Genomic DNA, 23,761 nt, shown 5'->3' with positions numbered 1-23,761 from the left:
ATTGGTCCTATTGGGATTCCTTATTTGTTAAAGATGGGGTTCTTTTTAAGAAATGGGAATCTCCAAATTTAAAGAAGATTATTTTTCAGATTGTTGTTCCGAGGAAATGCATAGCCCAGATTTTGGAATTGGCTCATGATGTAGCTTCTGGTGGACATTTTGGTGTGAATAAGACTTTGGATAAAATTCGGAAACGATTTTATTGGGCTGTAAAATGGATGTTGAAGATTGGTGTCGTTCTTGCGACCTATGCATAGCTAAGAAAGGCCCTACTGGAAAAGGAAAATCTCCTTTATAAGTCTTCAATTCGGGAGCTCCGTTTGAGAGAATTCAGATGGATATTCTTGGTCCTCTTCCCCGTTCTTCGAAAGGAAATCGGTATTTATTGGTAGTAATAGATTGTTTTTCTAAATGGGTCGAAGCTCTTCCGCTTAAAAGTATTAGAGCTAGAGTTGTAGCGGAAGTTTTTGTGGATCAAATAGTTTCTCGTTTCGGAATTCCTTTAGAAGTTCATACCGATCAGGGGAGGAATTTTGAATGAGACTTTTCCGAGAGACTTTATCCTTATTAGGGATCAAGAAAACTAGAACTACTGCTTTACATCCTCAATCGGATGGGCAGGTTGAAAGACATCATCGAACAATCTTAGAATATTTGGCCAAGTTTGTTTCTTTGAATCAGAGAGATTGGGATAAATGGGTCGCCTTGTATCTTTTAGCTTATCGATCTTCGAGGCATGAGGCCACAGGATATTCCCCTGCAGAATTATATTTCGGGAAGGATCTAAGGTTACCTTTAGATTTAATTAGAGGTGTTCCTCCAGGAAACGAAAGAGTTAATTCTTTTGGAAGTTTCGTTCAGAAACTTAGGCATAAATTAGAGGGTATCCATGGAAATGTAAGGCAGAGTTTAAATATTCATTCCCTTCGAGCCAAGACTCGTTATGATGAAAAAGTTAGACGGTTACATTTTAAGGAAGGTCAGGAGGTTTGGTTTTTCAATCCTCGTAGAATTAAAGGTAGGACTCCTAAGTTACAGAAAAATTGGGAGGGTCCTTATAGGGTAATTACGAAGCTTAGTGATGTTGTTTTTAGGATACAGAAATCTAATAAACATCGATATAAGGTTGTTCATGCGGATAGATTGGCTCCGTATTTTAGAAGAAAGATTTTTGATTAAAAACTTGATACTCAATTTTCTTTTATGATTTTGATGTTCGTTTGATTATTTTTCTTTTTCAGAAATATTTGTGTTATGGGTGGCCTTTAAGGAAGTGGACGTCCAGACCATGGAAAGTACTTCTTTTTCTCAGAAGTCTGCCTTGCCCGCGGTTTTTGAGCCGTGGTTTTCCCGCGGGCCGGAGGGCGAATGCCGAGGCAGGGATTTGGGGAGTCCCCTGTGGACGATGGGTCCACGGCAATTACCCTCCCCCCCTTATCCATAGATCCCGGGGAAAGGCGATTTTTCGAATAAGGACGTCGGCATCTTTGGAATTGTGCAGTTGTTGGGAAGCAAAATTGACGGCGCTCGGTAACCTGTGGCAGTAGCTCAGGGTAGAGCAAGAGACCGTCTAGTTCCCTAGTGAGATTTGGCTGTATCCTGAGGAAGTTGATTGGGACCAAGTACAGCGGCGCTCGGTAACCTGTGGCAGCAGCTCAGGGTAGAGCAGGAAGTCGTTGGGATACCCTGGAGTTAACGTTTGGATAGCGGTCAATCCATTATTAAACGATTGTCGTGGCGACAATTTTTGGAACGGAAGGGGAAGTGTTACGTCCCTGCTTCGTGTTTCGGTGCCGCGTCGTGCGACCGCTCGTTGCGGCAAAAGAGAAGATCGTCTCCGGGATATTGTGGATTCAGATGTCAAACGGAGTCGGAAAATAGCTGTCAAGCTATACGGACGCGTTTCGGTTTACGAGCGATAATTGTGATATAAATACGTTGTGAATCTGTTGTTCGTGTGTGTGTTCTGTGTTCAGTTATTAAAGTTCTTTGTTACTCTTAAAAGTGTCTTGTCATTTAACGCGATCCGCGACCGCCGTTCTTAGTACGCGCGCGTTCGAGATATATTGTCCCGCGGACGTAACAATATTATTACAGTTATTAATATTATCATTTTGTTACAATTATTTTTGTTAGTAAAAACGTGAATATCAAAAGAAAAAAAATATATATACATATATATCATTTTTTGTTTATTTAAAGAAATAAGATTATAATATAATAATAATAATTATAAATTTCACATTTTTCCTTTTTGTATGCTTTTTCCTACGTAATTGTAATTAAAAATGTCTTTTCAGTGTTACTTATGCAAGTATAAAACATTACAGATTAAAGATATAAGCCATCACTTACGTAATGTACATATTTTGTTTGAGAGCTCTAATCTTATTTTAAAATGTACAGGTCATATAGATTGTCTTGCTGTTTTTAGAACATATTGTGGCTTTACAAAGCACTTGAAAAAATGTATTCTCCAAAAAGAAAATATACTTTCTACAAGTAACGATTATGAAAAAACAAGCGACAAAAATGTTGAGATTTTTGAACAGATTAATATTAATGATAGTTGTAATTCGATTGAAAATGAAATTGTAACATCAGATAAGTCAGATACCGAGAAAAAGCAACTAATGCAAGAAAATATATCGAATTACGTAATACACTTATATTCTTTAGGTTTGTCTGATCTTGTTATGACAAGTATTTAAGAAACAACATCAAACTTAATTTTTCCACTCATTGACGATATTATATCACATTCACATTTAAATGAACGTCAAAATCTTGTTCTCGACTTTAGATATGCATTTGAAAATTACATGACTATATATAAACGAAATAAAAATTTGCCAAAAAATTTTGTGCAGCCTATTCAGAAAGCTCATGATATCAAAATGGAAAAAAATACGATAATACAGCACAATACTATAGACAAGTTCCAGTTACACGTACTTTTACGTACATATCTCTACTAGAGACTCTTCAATTTGTATTAAATAATGAAGCTGTTCAACAATTCTTTACAAATAATATTTTTGAAAATAATAATGCTTATACTGATTCATTTATGGTACAGTTTATAAAACTAATCCTTTTTTTTTCAATAAGAATGCAATTCAGATTCAATTTTATTTCGATGAATTCGAAGTATGCAGTCTTTTAAAAAGCAAAAGCTGGAATTCATAAAATCGGAGCGTTTTATTTTACAATTAATAACTTTCCTATTCATATTAATTCAATGTTACAAAATATTTTTTTAGTAGCTTTAAGTTATAATATTAATATTAAAGAATTTGGCTTAAATCCTGTATTAGAGGTAATTGTAAATGATATTAAAATTCTAGGAGAGCAAAGAATATTTATTGAATCTTTGAACACTTATATGAAAAGTACATTAATATCCAAGTTATTATCTTTATCTTGTAATAATTTAGCCGGAACTATGTTGCTTAGTATGAATGAATCTTTCAATTTTCATCACTATTGTGAAATTTGTACAATGTATAAAGAACATGCCCAAAAAATATGTGTTGCAGATTCAAATTTATTACGAACAACAAAAATTTTTTGTCATTTATCATATCAACGAAATTATGCGAACAGCGATACAATTAATTTTTTTGGAATAAAACATAAAAGTGCTCTGATAAAATTAACTTATTTTAAAATTTCCGAAAATCTTAACATAATTGATATAATGTATGATTTTTTGGAGGGCATTTGCCACAGAAACTTAAAGTTATTTATAGATTTTTGTAATAAATCTGGACTTATCACTTTAAATGATTTGAATGATAAAGTACAAGCGTTTGATTATGACTTATGTAATAGAAAAAACCTTCCAAGCATTATACATTTTAATAAAAATTCAAATTCAATTGGACAACGTGCAGCACAAACTCTTTGTTACTTTTTTGTCTTTAATTCTAGAAGATATAGTTCCAAAACTTAGCGAAAATTTTAATAAATGGAAAATAATTTTATTACTTATAAAAATATTAAAGATTACTTTATCGCCAAAAATTACGCCTAATATATTACATGATTTACAAATAACGATAAAAAAATATCATGAACTTTTAATCAAAGAATTTTTTGTTCCTTTAACACCAAAAAATCATATCATTACGCATTAATAATAGAAAAAATGGGCCCTTCAAAAGCTTACTGGACTATGCGATTGGAAGGCAAAAATGGTTATTTTAAAGATTTAGCTCATAAATTAAAAAGCTTTAAAGATATTACATTTACTTTATAGTTACATCATCAAAAATATATTATCTCCGAATGAAAAAATAAATGTAATTTTTTGGAGGAACAGTCAATCCTCCAAAATTTTAAAAAGGAACGTATGAAATCTACAAACTATGCAGCAATAATTGCAAAGCATTTCAATATTACACTTGAGACATTTATTTACGTTGGAAAAAGCGTCCAACTGAGAGATACAAATTTAAGATTAAATAAGTTTATATGTATTACATCTTTTTCTGAAAAGTTTCCAAAACAAAATTACTTTTTTCTGTAAATTCTATAATATTTGTTTTATATGAAAGTTGGAGTACTGTTGATTAAAGACCTATAATCAGAGATGCGCCAATGACTCCCCATCACGATTTCTATCCGCCATCTTGTACCCTATGACGTCATTGACATCACATGTGGGCTGCGTTCCAAAATTCAATACTGAAAATCTATAGTTTACGTGACGTACACCATAGCTTTTCAGTACTGGCAGTGAATTTTGGAACACAGCCGTGCTTGTTCCTAGTAAAACAATCTTTCTTAATTTAAAAAAAATTTATGGAAGCTAATTGAGATTATTGTTATGAACTTATAATATTACATAATACATGAAAAAACAAGACCTTACTCAGATTTAACACGAGCAACAATTAGCATGACGTCAATAAACATCATCAGTAACGTCATTAATGACGTCATGGGGTACAAGATGGCGGAAAAACCACGTGATTTTACAAATGACCAATCAAAAACTGTTCGCCATTGGCGCATCTCTGATTATAGGTATCTACTGTTGATATTTCTCCACTAAATTTAGGATACGTCATAAAAAAATAATTCTTCTTTACTTATAATGAAAATGGTCAATTTTCCATTTACCAAAGCTTTGGAAATGTATACAACATCAAAAAATGATATAGTTATTATAATCGAGTATTTTTTGTAATTTGTAATTTTAAAAAAATTTGTAATTTTGTATAAAAAAATAAAACTAAGAATTTTTCAGTTAATCAGATAAGGAATTATAAAAATAAATTATAAGCAGATATAGATTATAAACAGATTATAAAAATATAATGTATAAAAATTATAAAAATTTTACAATTAAAAAAATTATAACATAAAGTATAAAAACGTACGCAAAAAAGCTTATGTATATGATTATGTAACAAAAGTTATGTATGATATGAATTTAATTTTAATAATTAGAGATTTGGTTCAAGTAATCAAAAAATTAAAAAGAAAATGGCATAAGAGCCAACGCGCGGTAGTTGGAGCGCAGAGAAGCAATAACACTTCTTTCTTTTTTCAATATTAGTTTATTAAAAAACACATTATAATAACAAAAAGCGAACGTTTCGGATCATCTTTTGATCCTTTTTCAGCGCGATGTTAACAATTTATATTACAGATAGTGACGCGTTACATTAAACGAATTTGTTCTCGACGCGTAGGTGACGCTAAATTGCATCCCGCGGAGGTCTAGTAAGCGCTCTGCTTCCAACAGTCAATTATATATACTATAGTTATGCTATGCGACGTCACAGCAGATCAGATTCCGCGCTTTTTACAATTAATAATATAGTATGCCGCTGTGCGCCCCATGTCGATTCGAGATTCGATGACGAACGTTCGTCACTATGCGCACAGCGGCATACTATATTATTAATTGTAAAAAGCGCGGAATCTGATCTGCTATGACGTCGCATAGCATAACTATAGTATATATAATTGACTGTTGGAAGCAGAGCGCTTACTAAACCTCCGCGGGATGCAATTTAGCGTCACCTACGCGTCGAGAACAAATTCGTTTAAGAACGTTTAACGCGTCACTATCTGTAATATAAATTGTTAACATCGCGCTGAAGAAGGATCAAGAGATGATCCGAAACGTTCGTTTTTTGTTATTATAATGTGTTTTTTAATAAACTAATATTGAAAAAAGAAAGAAGTGTTGTTGCTTCTCTGCGCTCCAACTACCGCGCGTTGGCTCTTATGCCATTTTCTTTCTAATTTTTTGATATGAATTTATTTTTATTACGTAATGTATCATTGAACATGTAACATTGAATAAAATAATTTGTGCAGAAAAATGTGTTATTTTTTAACAATAAATAACATTGTAGTATTACTGCAACGATAATAATAATATAATAATAATAATAATAATAATAATAATAATAATAATAATATAATAATAATAATAGTATAATAATAATATAAAACTAATAATATATTAATTAACATTTTGAAAATGTAACGTTAACATTTTTATTTGCGTTAAAATATAGAATTCTTAACACATCAATTATGTAAATTTAACATTGTAATTTTATCAAAATCTTTAAATAACTACTTCTAAAAAATGTAAGAATAACATTTTCTTTTAATTAAATTTAGCATTATAAATATGTTAATTTAACATGAACTTTATTTTCAGATAATGCTTAAGTGTTACATTTTGGTGTTAATTTTTCACATATTACTTGTGTTATTTATTTACATACTTGCCTTCTGTTAAATTAACATTAAAATTAAAGTGGATAAATTGGGACATGTGAAATATGTTAAATTTAACATAAAATTATTTATTGTGTATGCTTAAAATATTCTAAAAATATGCTCAATATACCAAGAAATCTTCTCAATATATACTGATTGTGAGAAGGTTTCTACAGCAGCATGGAAACATCCGCCGTACATTCTCAAAATATCATAGTACGTATTTCGAATTAATGAAATATACACAATCTACGTTTGCGATATACTGCATATACAGGGTTTGCCAAAAGTGTGGAAACCCCTTAATGTTTCGAAAAATACGCATTTTTAGAAAAAATGTTTTATACAAAAGTTATAGGGTTTTATGTGGCGCATTACACAGCAACATTATTATGACCTCGAATAGCGTTGTCAAGGTTATGTGAAGGTCACCTCCAACTTTTTAAACGGGACACCCTATATGCTTTTGCATATTCTTGTAGCTTATCTCGAGAGCTTTCCAAAACACTATAATTAAGTTAGTTTTCATTAAGTACTTTCCGAGTTATGAGGCTTGAAATCATTTCTTAATTTTACATAAACCATAAAATATCTAGTAAAATATTCATTTTTCGATTATCTTACCTTAATACTTTTATGTACAAAATAATGAGAGGAATCAATTGGTGTAAAGAAAAAACATAGTTGTTTCTAAGAAAAAATATGTAATTTGCAATTAACAATTACATTTTTTTTTCTAAAAACAACTATGTTTTTTCTTTACACCAATTGATTCCTCTCATTATTTTGTACATAAAAGTATTAAGGTAAGATAATCGAAAAATGAATATTTTACTAGATATTTTACGGTTTATGTAAAATTAAGAAATGATTTCAAGTCTCATAACTCGGATAGTACTTAATGAAAACTAACTTAATTATAGTGTTTTAGAAAGCTCTCGAGATAAGCTACAAGAATATGCAAAAGCATATAGGGTGTCCCATTTAAAAAGTTGGAGGTGACCTTCACATAACCTTGACAACGCTATTCGAGGTCATAATAATGTTGCTGTGTAATGCGCCACATAAAACCCTATAACTTTTGTATGAAACATTTTTTTTTTAAATGCGTATTTTTCGAAATATTAAGGGGTTTCCACACTTTTGCTAAACCCTGTATACTCCGGATATACCTGTGCTGTATGGGTGCATAGAAACAAAAAAATAATGTTTAATATTCGTTATTATTAAAAACTTACCTTCGTTTTTATTTCTTTTTTCGATATTGTTTTGTGAATAGAAATGTTCCTCAACAGGCTGGAACTATCCCGAGAAGAATACGACGTGCGAACCGGAATGGTAACTGTTAATAAATTCACTTTCAAGGTTCGCAAATGATTTCATTGACGAGTGATTGTTCCTCACTCGTGCACAGTACATAAATTCACAGTTGCGAAATGCGAGAAATCTGTCGCAAGGGCGAGCGGATGTCACCGAACGCGTACAGTTTACAACAGAAATGATTCCTTTAAATGAATAATTGAGAACAAGTGCTCACAAGAATGTTCGCTCAAGTAGACATAAAATAACATTGATGCCGTTACAATGTACATTGAAGTGGACAATATCGCACACGATTAACACTTTCTTACGGAGGCAGTCTGTCGCCATTATAACTCATGCATTAATTAATATTCGTACGAATTGATCACTTGAATATACAATAAAGCCGTCGATTACAACGAGCAATTACGACATGAGCAAAGACACGACAAGATGGCCGAACTCTGGTAGCTTCGTGATCGGCACGTGGAGATCTACGCACGAGAATTCGGCGGCGAAAAGTCGGCGCACTTCACTTATGACACTTCCGTTTAGCAACGCGAAATGCGGTAAATATCCGAGAGAACATTACTCGGACTTTTCCTGATTGTAAATGCAATCGACAATCAGAAAACTTGAGCGATCGAACGTCTCTTGCACAGCACCCTCAGACTCGTTCTGAAGGCAAGGATTGCGAGAAGAAGGATGTGCCAGGACAATCGATCCGGTTAGCCAATCGCGGATTGGCACCTCGAATAACGCGATTAAATCATGGGCTAATACCGTGTATTCATACGCGTCGTGCAATTGTCGCGTGGCACACACTTACAGCGGTGAGGAGTGGCGCGGGGACGGAAAGGTTCGCAGGGTAGCACAAGGATGGCGCCATCGATCCGATTATCGATTCAATTTGGCAGGATTGCGTCGCGAATCATGACTTTTCTATCACGTATTAATCACGAAAACATATTCTATCTGTCCTTCGTGTAACATTTACAGAATTCCCGAACAGATATCAATTCGATTAACAATGAATAGAAATTACTTGGGCGATGAAATAGTAGATACATCATAATTAATTTCTTTATTAACCCTTTCGTACTTCCGCCTTTCCCAAAAGAGATGTGTTTTATATGAAAACAGTTTTATAGGTTTTTGGGGGTGCTGATTCCAAATTTATCATCAAAATTTAAATTCAAAATGGGAGATTCAAGATGGCGACTATGAAAAGCTTAACTATCAATATATTTAAAATATGATCTTATTCTTTTAAGATTTTATTCTTTTAAATATATATTATGTTTTTTCCTGAATATACACACACACGTTCGATTCGTAACGTTGTTATACACTTTTTTTGCAAACCGCGCATCTGCCGCGAGACTTTGATATCTGTCGCACGCGTTTACTTTGATTATACATATAAAATATATATATTATAATATTTATCATAATAAAGTTGTAATCATATTTAAATAAAACTTTAAGTTGATATAATTAGCGCATAAATTCTATAATTTTTCGATTAATATATGGTTCATCTTCATTCTCTAAAAGTTTGATTTTTTTGCAAAGTTTAGATAATTATATTTTATTGTAAACATTACATTTCAAAGTGCGTGGTTTTTTCACATGTAGCTTGAACCTTCTTCTTTAAAACAAGCTAAAGTAAAAAGTCGATAGGATTATTTGTTTAAAAGTTATGATTTTTTTCGTAGATGGGATATATATGTCCCGGAGATACAAAAGAGTTAAGGTTTTTTCATGCCTGTTCAAGCACAGTATGTGAATTGTTCTTAATACTTTATATCTTATTGTATTTATGTTGAATTGCAAATAAAAAAGAAATAACACTTACATGTATATATTACGTAATATTAATAATTTTCTCAGGAAGTACATCAAAATGGAATATCTTAAAAAAATCTACTTCAATATATTAGAACAGTCATTAAGAAGATTCAAAAAGAAATTATGTTCTGTTTTCGATTTCATCGTATAAGTAGTTATTTCGCTTATAATCGATACAAAGACGAAGAAAAACAGTTTAATTATAATGAATATTAAGAGTTAATAGTTTTTACTTGTATATATTGAATAAAACAACATATGCTTTAATAATATCCAACATTACACGATCTTCAATTAGAAGCAATAAAATTTTCTTTTAACCTCATATAACGAAAAAATATCTTCTGTTACAATCTTATAATGCAAATATTATAATCATGCGTGTATTATATATATGTAATGTACGTACTCAATTTTAGTACCAGTGACCGATTTGTAACATATTACAAGTGCCTCAATACAAAGTTGAACCATATTATTAATTTGTTGACAAAGCATTATACAGAAACGCTGGAAGAAGGGGAAAATCTTTTGTCGAATTTCCTTTAAAAACTGTCCAAGAGGTTGAACAATTTCAAGAAAATCTTGTCACATCTTTGGAAATACAAAAACTATACGTAAGCAGATTATTTATTATATTTTCCTTTATAATGTTCAAATTGTAATCTATTTTCATAGATTCGCGAAATAAAAATGGTCGGAGGATCTGATCCGGGTAAATTCATTAGAGCTACATTACATTTCTTAATATCGAATGAGTTAGCATTGCAGTATTTCTGGTCTGGCCAAAAAAATACGCGAAAATTTCGAGATACCCTAATTTCCCAACTCATTGTCGGTTAGTTAATAGGTAATATTTAAGTTTTTTGGTTTTCAGGTAAGCAAATGTTAATATTACATATAAATTTTCCTTTAAAATCTATATATCTAATTATAAAATTTTCTATCGAAGAAACTATTTCAAAAATAAAGAATATTCCTAAGAGTGACATCGAGACAATATTATAAAGAAATGGCTACAACACGCTAGTGACCGATTAAAGAACCGAAAATAGATTATTTCATAACGATATGATTATTTTAATGATAGTATTGAGCAAAATTATTTTTTTCATGATTTATTAATTTTTTGGGAGCTGATCTTGGTCTTACAGTTATGGAGTTGGATATACTCTGTTAATATTATATTAGGATGTGGTATATACAGGGTGATTCAAAATAACCCTATTATCCGTGAAATAACACATTCTTGAGTCAATTCTAAGACGATTTTTCCTTTGGCAAAATTTCGTCCGACGCTTAGTTTTTGAATTATTAAAGGAAGTAATTATAGTAACTTATGATGGGTTGGATACAAGAGGCAGGCAAGGGTGGCGCGATTCACCGTCAGACGCGGGTACTTACGCGGGGGGCGCCTGCTGCGATCAGCTGGTCGCTACATACACACACATGCGAATACATAATTCTCATTCTCTCTCTCTCTCTCTCTCTCTCTCTCTCTCTCTCTCTCTCTCTCTCTCTCTCTCTCTCTCTCTCTCTCTCTCTCCCTCCCCCTCACTCTCTCTCTCTCATTTACTTACTCACTTGAAGTTATTATTACTCTTACTTATATATAAATTATTATTTACTTTTCATTATTATACATTTTCACTTTAATTATTATTATTTTCTTATATTTTACTTTTTTTTACGAGAAAGGGGAAAATGCATTTTATGCATACTCACAAGCCGGTCCGGTGAGTTATATGGGACTCGAGTACCAAGTCGAATTACAAACTCGGTACTCCCTACCCACTAAAAACCCCTCTCTTTCGCGAATTTTCTCTAACACTGTTTATTTGACATCCCGAAATCTGGTTTCATACAATACCAAAGAATAGTTATTGTTACCTTGTTCGATGCATTGCTGTAATTTCATGAGAAATGAATTTTCCGACAGATCGTAACTAACTTTCACTCAAATTGAACGTAGATTTCACGTTCTAAGGGACAGAGATCCACACTAAATAATTAATCGAAAGTTCTTTTTTCTTTTATAAACTGTATTCTTTTATAAACTTCAACATAATCACATTCATTCACTCACTTGATAAGACAAGAAATTTACCAATGATTCTATTACTAATCACTATCCAGACAGCACACGGACGTCTTTTGGATCTCCTAAGGACGTCCTACATGGATATAGGAGATATCCTGAGGATATCTGTTTGTAATCCTCGTACATTCTGAGGATGTCCTGAGGAATAGTAAATGAGCGCCTCACATAAAGCCTAGATATATCCTCAGGAGATTTTATTTCAAAGTCCTAAGGATATTTACAGGATGTCCATAGGAAATTTTATAACTCTTGAAACGTCTACAATACATCCTAAATTGGTCCGGAATATATCGTTGAGATGCTTTATATGCTATTTTTAGGATTTTAATTTAGGTTATATCTAGCATATTTTTTCTCATATTTTATATCGCGTTGCTTGATTTGGCAGTTTATATGTCGAATATATATGTTTGTACCCAAACAGCATCAAGTCGACTGTTAATTGATTGTCAGTCGACAGAAAAAGTCTAAAGTCGATTTCAAAGTCAGATTGAATGTCAACTTAAAGTCGACTAACAGCCAACAAATGACTCGACTATAGTCGATTGTCAGCCAGTTAATAAGTCGACTTACAAGTCAACTTTATGGCGATTATAAGTCAATTTTCAATCAATTTTTAGTCAATTTTCAGTCAATTTAATGTCATGTCCATTAACTACTAAATTTTTATTTTAATATCATTTCTCAAAAATTTGATCGATTTAATGTTCTGTATATAGTTACATATATGATGGAATTAAAAAAAATTAACTGTCTGCGGTTAATTACATGGAACTCTGAAGATCCTTGCAAAAGCTAGAGGAGATGCAACTATAATAGCGCTCTTTGACCGATAAGCTGTGATTCGTGGGACTTGTGTCGCGGCCTTATATTACTGTCTTACAAGAGGAGGTCGCAGTGTGCTACCAATCGATTTCGCCGAAACTCGGTGTATCGGTTGGGTAGCATATGAAATGAATACCTGTAAACGGATAAGACGCGCTTTTCAACCGTTTGCAAAATAATAAATATTAAAAAATTTCAGTTCGATATAAGCAAAGTAAGTAAGACCTTAAATCGAAGAGCGCGTAGCGTAGCAGCAGAGTGCTAGATTCATAGTCCCAACGTTGCGGGTTCGAGTCTCGGAAAAAAATTTTTTTTACTTTTTTTTTAATTATAACTTTTACAATATAAAAATGTATATTATATATATTTATGCGTTTTGTATATTTTTTTTTACATTTATTATTCAAGTGCACATTTATTTATCCATGCATTTTTTTGTTTGCGTTCTCTGATTGTAATCCATTTGTTCACAATTAGATAAAATATTTTACGAAGCAGTTTAAAATAATATAATACGTTATTTTAAACTACTCTATAACCTTCGAAGCAGGTAGAAAAAGATCGTTAGAAGGGTCGATAAATAAAAATAAAAGAAGGGGAAGACCATTGTATAACGGACGAACAAGATTTCGTCATTCGGTTGCTAGCAACGGTAGAATACAGAGTGTACAATTTGTGAGTTAACAATGAACAAAATGGAAAATTTACCTGGTCCTTCGCAAACAGCGGAAGATGAATGTGATGTAAATTCACTTTATAGTGATAAATCAAAATTGCGATTAAAAGATGCAATTATTCATATGGAACAATTAAATATGCATGGATAAGTAAATGTATACTTGATTAATAAATGTAAAAAAAAATATACAAAACGCATAAATATATATAATATACATTTTTATATTGTAAAAGTTATAATGAAAAAAAAAAGTTTAAAAAAAATTTTTTTCCGAGACTCGAACCCGCAACGTTGGGACTATGAATCTAGCACTCTGCTGCTGCGCTACGCGCTCTTCGATCTAAAGTCTTACTTACTTTGCTCATACCGAACTGAAATTTTTTAATATTTATTATTTTGCAAACGGTTGAGAAGCGCGTCTTATCCGTTTACAGGTATTCATTTTATATGCTACCCAAACGATACACCGAGTTTCGGCGAAATCGATTAGTAGCACACTGCGACCACCCCTTGTTAGGTGAATTCCACTTTCGGGTTAAGCGTTTTCCTTTTCGCCACCTAGCGGCGAGGCGTAAAACTCGTGGAAGTATATGAATATTTCTATTTATCCATTGGATATCTTTGGTAGCTACTTGGTGAATATACACTCACACACAAAAAAACAGGCCACAATAATAAACGTCGACTTAAAAAGACGACTTCAAGTTGACTAAAAAATGTCGACTAATAGTCATTCAGTCGGCAAATAGCCATTCGTACTGTGTGGATATATGCAACGCATATATAATTTTTTAAATTTCTTCTTAAATAATCCTTGAAACATATACTGGATATAATCTAAATTAATCCTTCAAATAACATATATATAGTATCAATCACATATTTTCTGAACTAATTTGGGATGCAATGAGGAACACAAAAGGATATCCTTAAAATATCCCTTACAGTTTCGCAAGACTTCCTTAAGAGATCCAAAAAATATCCTGAGCTGTTTGGCTTTATACCATATCCTGAATAAATCCCGCGTATATCCCGAGGATATTTAGGATATATTCAGGATCATCCTGAGGATATCTTGTGCTGTTTGGGTATCAATCACTGTCGAATAATCACTGTTGGCAATTAAAAATCACTCGATTAAAGAAACACACGCGCACATATGCTATTACACGACGCGACGACGCGACAACGCGACGATATTTACCCGGCGACAGCAAACAGTTTTTGGTTATGGTAAGTTACGGTAGGTTCTTCAATCAAACACATGTTCACGTTTGACAGCGCTGTTAGTACCTTAACCTACCGTAACCACACATAACTCACCGGACCGGCCTGTGAGTATGCATAAAATGCATTTTCCCCTCTCTCGTAAAAAAAAAAAAACAGTACAATATAAAAAAATAATAATAATTAAAGTGAAAATGTATAATAATAAAAAGTAGATAATAATTTAAGTAAGAGTAATAATAACTTCAAGTGAGTAAGCAAATGAGAGAGAGAGAGAGAGAGAGTGAGGGAGGGAGAGAGAGAGAGAGAATGAGAATTATGTATTCGCATATGTATGCGACCAGCTGATCGCAGCAAGCGCCCCGCGTAAGCACTCGCGTCTGACGGTGAATCGCGCCACCCTTGCCTGCCTCTTGTATTCGACCCGTCATACGTTAACTACTTCCTTTAATAATTCAAAAACTACGCTTCAAATCAAATTTTGGTAAAGGAAAAATTGTCTTAGAATGGTGTCAGGAATACGTCATTTTATAGACGGATCGTTTTTCGGGATCGCCCTGTATAATTGACTGTTGGAAGCAGAGCGCTTACTAGACCTCCGCGGGATGCAATTTAGTGTCACCTACGCGTCGAGAACAAATTCGTTTAATGTAACGCGTCACTATCTGTAATATAAATTGTTAACATCGCGCTAAAGAAGGATCAAAAGATGATCCGAAACGTTCGTTTTTTGTTATTATAATGTGTTTTTTAATAAACTAATATTGAAAAAAGAAAGAAGTGTTGTTGCTTCTCTGCGCTCCAACTACCGCGCGTTGGCTCTTATGCCAGTTTCTTTTTAATTTTTTTATTATTATTTTGACTCATAATGTTTTCATTGTCCTTATTTGAATTGTCTTGTGTAATGATTTTAGAACTACAATTTTCTTTGTTAAAATTGACACCTTGAAATTTTTCTTTAGTAGATATATCGGGCCAATTCGATCCGAGTAATTCCAATTTATCTGTGAATCCACTAGGGGGGGGCACTACTTTCTGATGTTATATTGTTATTCAAAAAATGGGTTCCATTTTAGCGCCTTTTATCTTGCAATATTACAATATATAACTCCAAAACAAACTCCCTAACCTATGGAACCATATTTACTTATGTAAGCATACACTGTGCAGGCTAAATGGCGATGCCAAAGCCTTTTTCTTTTTATTAAAAAAAAAGTTACTCAAAACAGACGAATTATGTGAAAAAATATTTGATATTTCTGAATCCAGAGCTGGTTAGTTATTATTTATTGGCGTAGAGAATCCCTTTTCTTTTATTTAATGACTTTGGAAAGAATCAGATAATCGACTATTTTTTTTATTTGACTGTGGTACAAAAGAATTTTCCTTATGAATCAGGTTCTCGTTTTGTTTTAGTTTGATTTTAAGCTCAATTAAATTACCTTGAGTATCTAAAATTTTTTAAGATTTTCGATAAATATTAAAATTATAATAGTAAAAAAGTAAAAAAAATCAAATATTCTCAATAAAATAAATAGAAAAGATAATAATTTTATTATATGTAACAAAAGAAATATTTAAAATAATTGAATACTTTTACTAATAAACATATAAATTTATTGCATACGTTATAGCTCAAATAATATTAAATGATATTAAACTAATTTAAGAAAGAATAAACAACTAATTAAAAAATTCCTTGTTCATTGCATTTTAAAAAATTAATTTGAAAATTTTAAAAAATTACTGTTATAATTATTTTAAAGGTAATTATAAAGAAAGAGGGCAACCTCATGTATAACTTTGACTTTGACATATGTTATCAAAGACATGACTCTGAGTAACTTTTCCTTACAACTTAATCGGCGATCTCTTATAATTTCTGAGATATTTAAAGTTAAAGTTGGATTAGAAATAGGTTTGGGTTAGGTTATATCTTTCGGGGTAATTATTTACTTTAGGGGAGCAACCTCCGATGACCTTGACCTTGACATATGTTATAGTGGTCATCCTTCTGAGTAACCTTCAGAAGGTTTTAGCCGTCGCTTGTGATTCGTTGAAAAGTTATCAACATAAGAAGTTATAATGGAATGTAAATTTTATTGACACCGTGTAGATAGAACTATAGTATATATAACCTATATAAACATGAATTGTAGTATTCTCGATTCTTATTCATATACAAGTGTTCAGTTGTTCCTTAGACATCATTGTGAACAATTTCTATTACTTATTCTTGTGAGAGGTCTATGGGTCCTCGTTTCGCATGGAAAATTACACTCATGTGGAACCACACCCTAATAGACCTTGTTTCGCGCTGACTCAGGGGTGGTGTGGGGTGGACCTAGCTTCGCATGGAAAGTTGCAAACCCATGTGAAACCATACAATAATAAACCTCGTTTCACACTGACTCAGGAGTGGTGTAGGGTGGACCTCACTTCGCATGGAAAGTTGCAAATCCATATGGAACCATACAATATAGATCTCGTTTCGCACTGACTCAGGGGTGGTATGGGATAGACCTCGTTTCGTGCTGACTCAGGGGTGGTGTGGGGTGGACTTCGCATGTACTTTGCAAGGTGAAGCAAAGTTCACTCTCTGCGAGAGTCAAAGTAAAATGTATACGCGTGGATACCGATTCCACCCCCATGCGGGAGGCTCCACTTTCGAAAGATATAACCTAGCCCAAATCTATTTTTTATTTAAACCAAATTTTAGTTTTAATGTCTAAGGAACAACTGAACACTTGTATATAAATAAGAATCAAGAATTTTAAAGAGACTACAATTCATGTTTATATAAGTTATATATGTGTACTATAATTTTATCTACACGGTGTCAATAAAATTTACATTCCATTTTAACTTCTAATTTTGATAACTTTTCAACGAATTACGAGCGACGGCTAAAACCTTTTGAAGGTTACTCAGAAGGGTGACCACTATAACATATGTCAAGGTCAAGGTCATCAGAGGTTGCTCCCCTAAAATAAATAATTACAAGAAAATTTTTTTTTCCGTGTGTAATAAATACACATTAACTCATCAACATGATATGATTAGAGCACAACTCTGCTTATTAGGACGCTTTAAACTAGAAATAATGGCACTTGATAATGAAATTCATGAATTTAAAGATATATACACTCGTCAACAAAATTATCGCATAGATAATTTCATGTCAAATTTTCGCATAACTTCAAATAAGTATAACTCCGGTCAAAAATAGTCGTATTTGAAAATTTTTTTTTCATTCTCAAGCTTAAAGCCTCTATTTTAAAAATCATTTGTCAGATTTAGAATTTATCCTCTTCCCTTCTCGTCATCTCCTTAAAAGTAAGGACGTGTTTCGTCTTCAAAAAATTACATAATTTGACGCATTCCACGGGGTGGAATAAATTTTTTTCGCAAATTTCATGATAATTATCATAAAATATGGATTTTTATGTGTGAATTAAAAAAAATAAAGTTTGTTGATTTTTTTCGCGGAGTTACGACACATCACAGTTACCTACACATTTTTGTTCATTTACCGCCAACATTAGTATTACCTGATGCGCATCACGAGGAGATTGCTAGTCGAATATGGAGGATGCGAGTGTGTGTGTGTGTGTGTGTGTTGGAGGACGGGAATGTGGAAATGATCACAGCGCTAAATCAAATATGGAATGAAATTCCCCAGACAATAATTAAAGCCTGCAACAATATACATGAGCGTCTGCAAGAGATTATCCGAAGACGAGGCGACAATACACATTTTTAAATGTGAACATTTCCACATTTCCGTCTTCCAACGCACACACTGCGCCACATCGGACCACCCAGTGAGCATTGTTAAGAGGAAGAGTTCTTTAAGTTATCTTTCTAAAGACGTCTATTAAAAAAGATCTTTATGTTGTCTCACTAATGTTGATATAAATGCGCATGCGCGCAAGTATATATGCTGCTGAGAAATATAGAGATATCTTCCTATTAACTTAAAAGAAATTGAAGTCGGGCACAGAATTTCAGGTAAATATCTTATAAATTATATTAATATAATCTATATTATCATATTTGCTATATAATGGATATATATATATATATATATATATATATATATATCCATTATATCCTAGACCACTCGTACACCCCTTTTCTTTCAAAAACTAAGCATTTTAGAGAAAAACGTTTTCGACAAAAATTGTATGTAATTTTGAGGGGAACATAAGATGGTGTCATTGGTTTGACCTTGGATGGCATCGTTAAGGTGAGGTCAAGGACACCGTTAATTTCTTAAATGGAACCACCTATTTTTTATTGCATATTCTTATAGCTTATGTCGAGAGCTTTCCAAAACACTATAATTAAGTTAGTTTTCATTAAGTACTTTCCGAGTTATGAGGCTTGAAATCATTTCTTAATTTTACATAAACCATAAAATATCTAGTAAAATATTCATTTTTCGATTATCTTACCTTAATACTTTTATGTACAAAATAATGAGAGGAATCAATTGGAGTAAAGAAAACACATAATTGTTTTGAAAGAAAAAATGTAATTTGCAATTAACAATTACATTTTTTTTTTTCGAAACAATTATGTGTTTTCTTTACACCAATTGATTTCTCTCATTATTTTGTACATAAAAGTATTATGGTAAGATAATCGAAAAAAGAATATTTTACAAGATATTTTACGGTTTACGTAAAATTAAGAAATGATTTCAAGCCTCATAACTTGGAAAGTACTTAGTGAAAACTAACTTAATTATAGTGTTTTGGAAAGCTCTCGAGATGAGCTGCAAGAATGTGTAATAAAAAGTAGGCAATTCCATTTAAAAAATTGAAAGTGGCCTTCACGTGACCTTCAAGTAACTATTCAAGGTCAAACTAATGACACCATCTTATGTCCCCCTTGAAACCATACAACTTTTGTCTGAAACATCTTTTTCTAAAATTAAAAATAAGAAAGTTATTTGGGGTGGGACATTAAAATGGGACACCCTGTATATATATATATATATATATATATATATATATATATATATATATACAGGGTGTCCCATTTTAAAAGTTCCACCCTCATAACTTTTCAGGATCAACGTTTGAAGGAAAACGACTCGGATAAAAGTTGTAGAGAACAAAGGGGGCTATCTAATAGTGACCTTGGATTTGACATTAAAGGTCATTTGAAGGTCATTTGAAGGTCATTTTCAAGGTCATTTGAAGGTCAACTTCCGTTTTTTAAATGGGAACCCCTATTTTCTATTACTCATTCTTGTAGCTTATCTCGAGAGCTTTCCAAAACACTATAATAAAGTATTTCTTCATTTAGTACTTTTCGAGTTATGAGGCTTGAAATAATTTCTTAATTTTATATAAACCATAAAATATCTAGTAAAATATTCATTTTTCGATTATCTTACCTTAATACTTTTAGGTGCAAAATAATGAGAGGAATCAATTGGTGTAAAGAAAAAACATAGTTGTTTTTAAGAAAAAATATGTAATTTGCAATTAACAATTCCATATTTTTTCTTAAGAACAACTGTATGTTTTCTTTACACCAATTGATTCCTCTCATTATTTTGTACATGAAAGTATTAAGGTAAGATAATCGAAAAATGAATATTTTACTAGATATTTTATGGTTTATATAAAATTAAGAAATTATTTCAAGCCTCATAACTCGAAAAGTACTGAATGAAGAAATACTTTTTTATAGTGTTTTGGAAAGCTCTCGAGATAAGCTACAAGAATAAGTAATAAAAAATAGGGGTACCCATTTAAAAAACAGAAGTTGACCTTCAAATGACCTTGAAAATGACCTTTAATGTCGAATCCAAGGTCACTATTAGATAGCCCCCTTTGTTCCCTACAACTTTTATCAGAGTCGTTTTCTTTCAAACGTTGATCCTGAAAAGTTATGAGGGTGGAACTTTTAAAATGGGACACCCTGTGTATATATGTATTAATATAATATTTAATATGATTGCAATTATATTAGTGCATGTGACTATCGGGGTTATGTATGTTTCAAGATTTGCATGAGACGAGCATTATTCGTATATAAAAATTGATCCAGTAAAAACTACAGATAATGAGAGTATAGAGAAAAATATGAATTTTAGTGACACTAATTTAGATTTAATTGAAGTTAATAATGAATCACGAACATCTGATGAAAGTACTTCTAATTTACGTGATAGACTTTTTTTATGGGTAATACAAGAAAATATTACACAAAAGTCTGTTACTTCATTGCTACAAATACTACGTGATTGTGGTCATGACACATTACCTCGAGATGCTCGGACTCTAATGCATACTCCAAAATAAGCTACACGAGAAATTAAGAAAATAGCAGGTGGCTCTTATATACACTTTGGAGTAGTGGATGGTCTTCTACGATCAATAGCAAAGTACTTTAAGGTATGTCCAAATACTATTGATATATTAATTAATGTTGATGGTTTATCAATATCAAATAGTTCATCGAGTCAATTTTGGCCTATTTTAATTTCTATTTTTACTAATATCCGTACAAAACCATTTGCCGCTGGCGTGTACCATGGTATGTCAAAACCAAATGATGCAAATCAGTATTTAAGTCCATTAATTAATGAACTTATTTTACTTGAAGAAAATGGTATTAATTACAATGGAAAAACTTGCAAAGTTTCAGTTAAAGGAATTGTTTGTGATGCTCCAGCAAGGGCATTTATAACTTGTACAAAAAGTCATTCAGGTTATTTTGGCTGCAGTAAATGTGTGCAGGAAGGAGAATATATTAAACCTATTATTTTCCCTGAAATTAATTGTCCATTGAGAACAGATGAATCATTTCGGAAAAAACAACAAGAAGAACATCATATTGGATTATCTATTTTGGAATCACTGAAAATTAATATGATTTCGCAAATTGGAATAGATTATATGCACTTAGTATGCTTAGGAGTAATGAAGAGACTCCTTCAGTTTTGGACTAAAGGTTTTAAAGATATACGGTTTTCTATAGATCATCAAAATTATCGTTCTAAAATATTATTAGCTTTGAGAACATCCATTCCATATGAATTTTCGCGACTGCCCCGTAGTTTACACGAAGTGGACAAATGGAAAGCTACAGAATTAAGATTATTTTTATTATATATTGGCCCTGTAATTCTAAAGTCAGTAATGTCTGCAGAATATTACGAACATTTTCTTACTTTAAGTGTAGCCATAAGAATTTTATGCCATCTGGAATTATGTTTTACATTAAATGAATACGCTCATAATTTATTAATTTATTTCATTTCTCATTATGAGGACTTGTATGGTCGACAATACATGTCATATAATATTCATAACTTATTACATTTAGCTAATGAAGTGAAGACTTTTGGTTGTTTAGATAGATTTAGCTGCTTTCAATTTGAGAATTATTTAAGAATTTTAAAGCTTAAAGTTCAAAATTCACCTAAACCTCTTGAGCAATTAGTTAATAGAATTAATGAAGAAAATCGATGTCCAAATGTAAAAGAATTTGAGAAATCATATCCCATTATTCACTATTCAAAACTTAAATCTAGAATTATTTTAGTAGAGTTTCAAGAATTTATAATTTCTCTTAAAAAACCAAATAATGTATGTTTTTTGAAAGATAATTCAATTTTAATAGTAAAAAAAATGTTTATGTCAAACAAAATTTTGAAATTTTGTGGTGATAAATTAATTACAACAAAACCGTTGTTTATAAAACCATGCAACTCAAAAAATTTAAATATTTCTGTAATTAATGATTCTGCCATTGTTAATAATATAATAATTCCTTCTTCTCAAGTACAAGGAAAATGTTTTAAATTAATACATTTTAACAAAGAAATCATAATTCCTCTAATACATCATTAAATTTAATTCTTTCATATTATAGCCATTTCATTTATAATAACATTAATATTCTAAATCAATAAATATAATCAAAAATTTATTCATATTATACATATATCATTTATGCAGATATTATTTTTCATATATTTTTCGTATTATTGTTTATGACTATTTTTTATGTATTTAAAATAATAAAAATTAATTATTTTTGCTTATATCTACAACAACAACAACAATTCAACAACATATATGTTTAACATAAATATAAAATGTATTTTATTAGTTTTGATTTGCCGCTTTTTTAATATACAGGGTGTTTCATTTTAATACGACCAGTCGAATATCTCGAAAACCAAGCCCGGGAGAGAAAAATATTTCAGACAAAAGTTGTTTGGTTTCGAGGGGGCCATAAGATGGTGACAATGATTTGATCTTGAACAGTCATTTGAAGGTCACATAAAGGTTACCTTAAATTTCTTAAATGGAATACCCTATATATTTTTGCACATTCTTGTAGCTGACATCGAGAGCTTTCCAAAACACTATAATTAAGTACCTTTTTGTTAAGTACTTTTTGAGTTATGAGGCTTGAAATAATTTCTTAATTCTACATAAACCGTAAAATATCTAGTAAAATATTCATTTTTCGATTATCTTACCTTAATACTTTTACGTACAAAATAATGAGAGGAATCAATTGGTGTAAAAAAAACACATAGTTGTTTTGAAGAAAAAATATGTAATTTGCAATTAACAATTCCATATTTTTTCTTAAAAACAACTATGTGTTTTTTTTACACCAATTGATTCCTCTCATTATTTTGTACATAAAAGTATTAAGGTAAGATAATCGAAAAATTAATATCTTGCTAGATATTTTACGGTTTATGTAAAATTAAGAAATTATTTCAACCCTCATAACTGAAAAAGTACTTAACGAAAAGGTACTTAATGATAGTGTTTTGGAAAGCTCTCGAGATAAGCTATAAGAGTGTGCAAAAATATATAGGGTGTTCCATTTAAAAAAATTGAAGTGACCTTCATGTGACCTTCAAATGACTCTTCAAGGTCAAACCAATGATACCATCTTATGGCCCCCTCGAAACCAAACAACTTTTGTCTGAAATATTTTTCTCTCCCGGGCTTGGTTTTCGAGATATTCGACTGGTCGGA

Source organism: Camponotus vicinus, unplaced genomic scaffold (genome assembly GCF_025532165.1).
Source record: "Camponotus vicinus isolate PSW18456_S1 unplaced genomic scaffold, iyCamVici1.0 SCAF_10, whole genome shotgun sequence".
Classification (NCBI taxonomy): domain Eukaryota; kingdom Metazoa; phylum Arthropoda; class Insecta; order Hymenoptera; family Formicidae; genus Camponotus; species Camponotus vicinus.
This window is presented reverse-complemented; position numbering follows the sequence as displayed.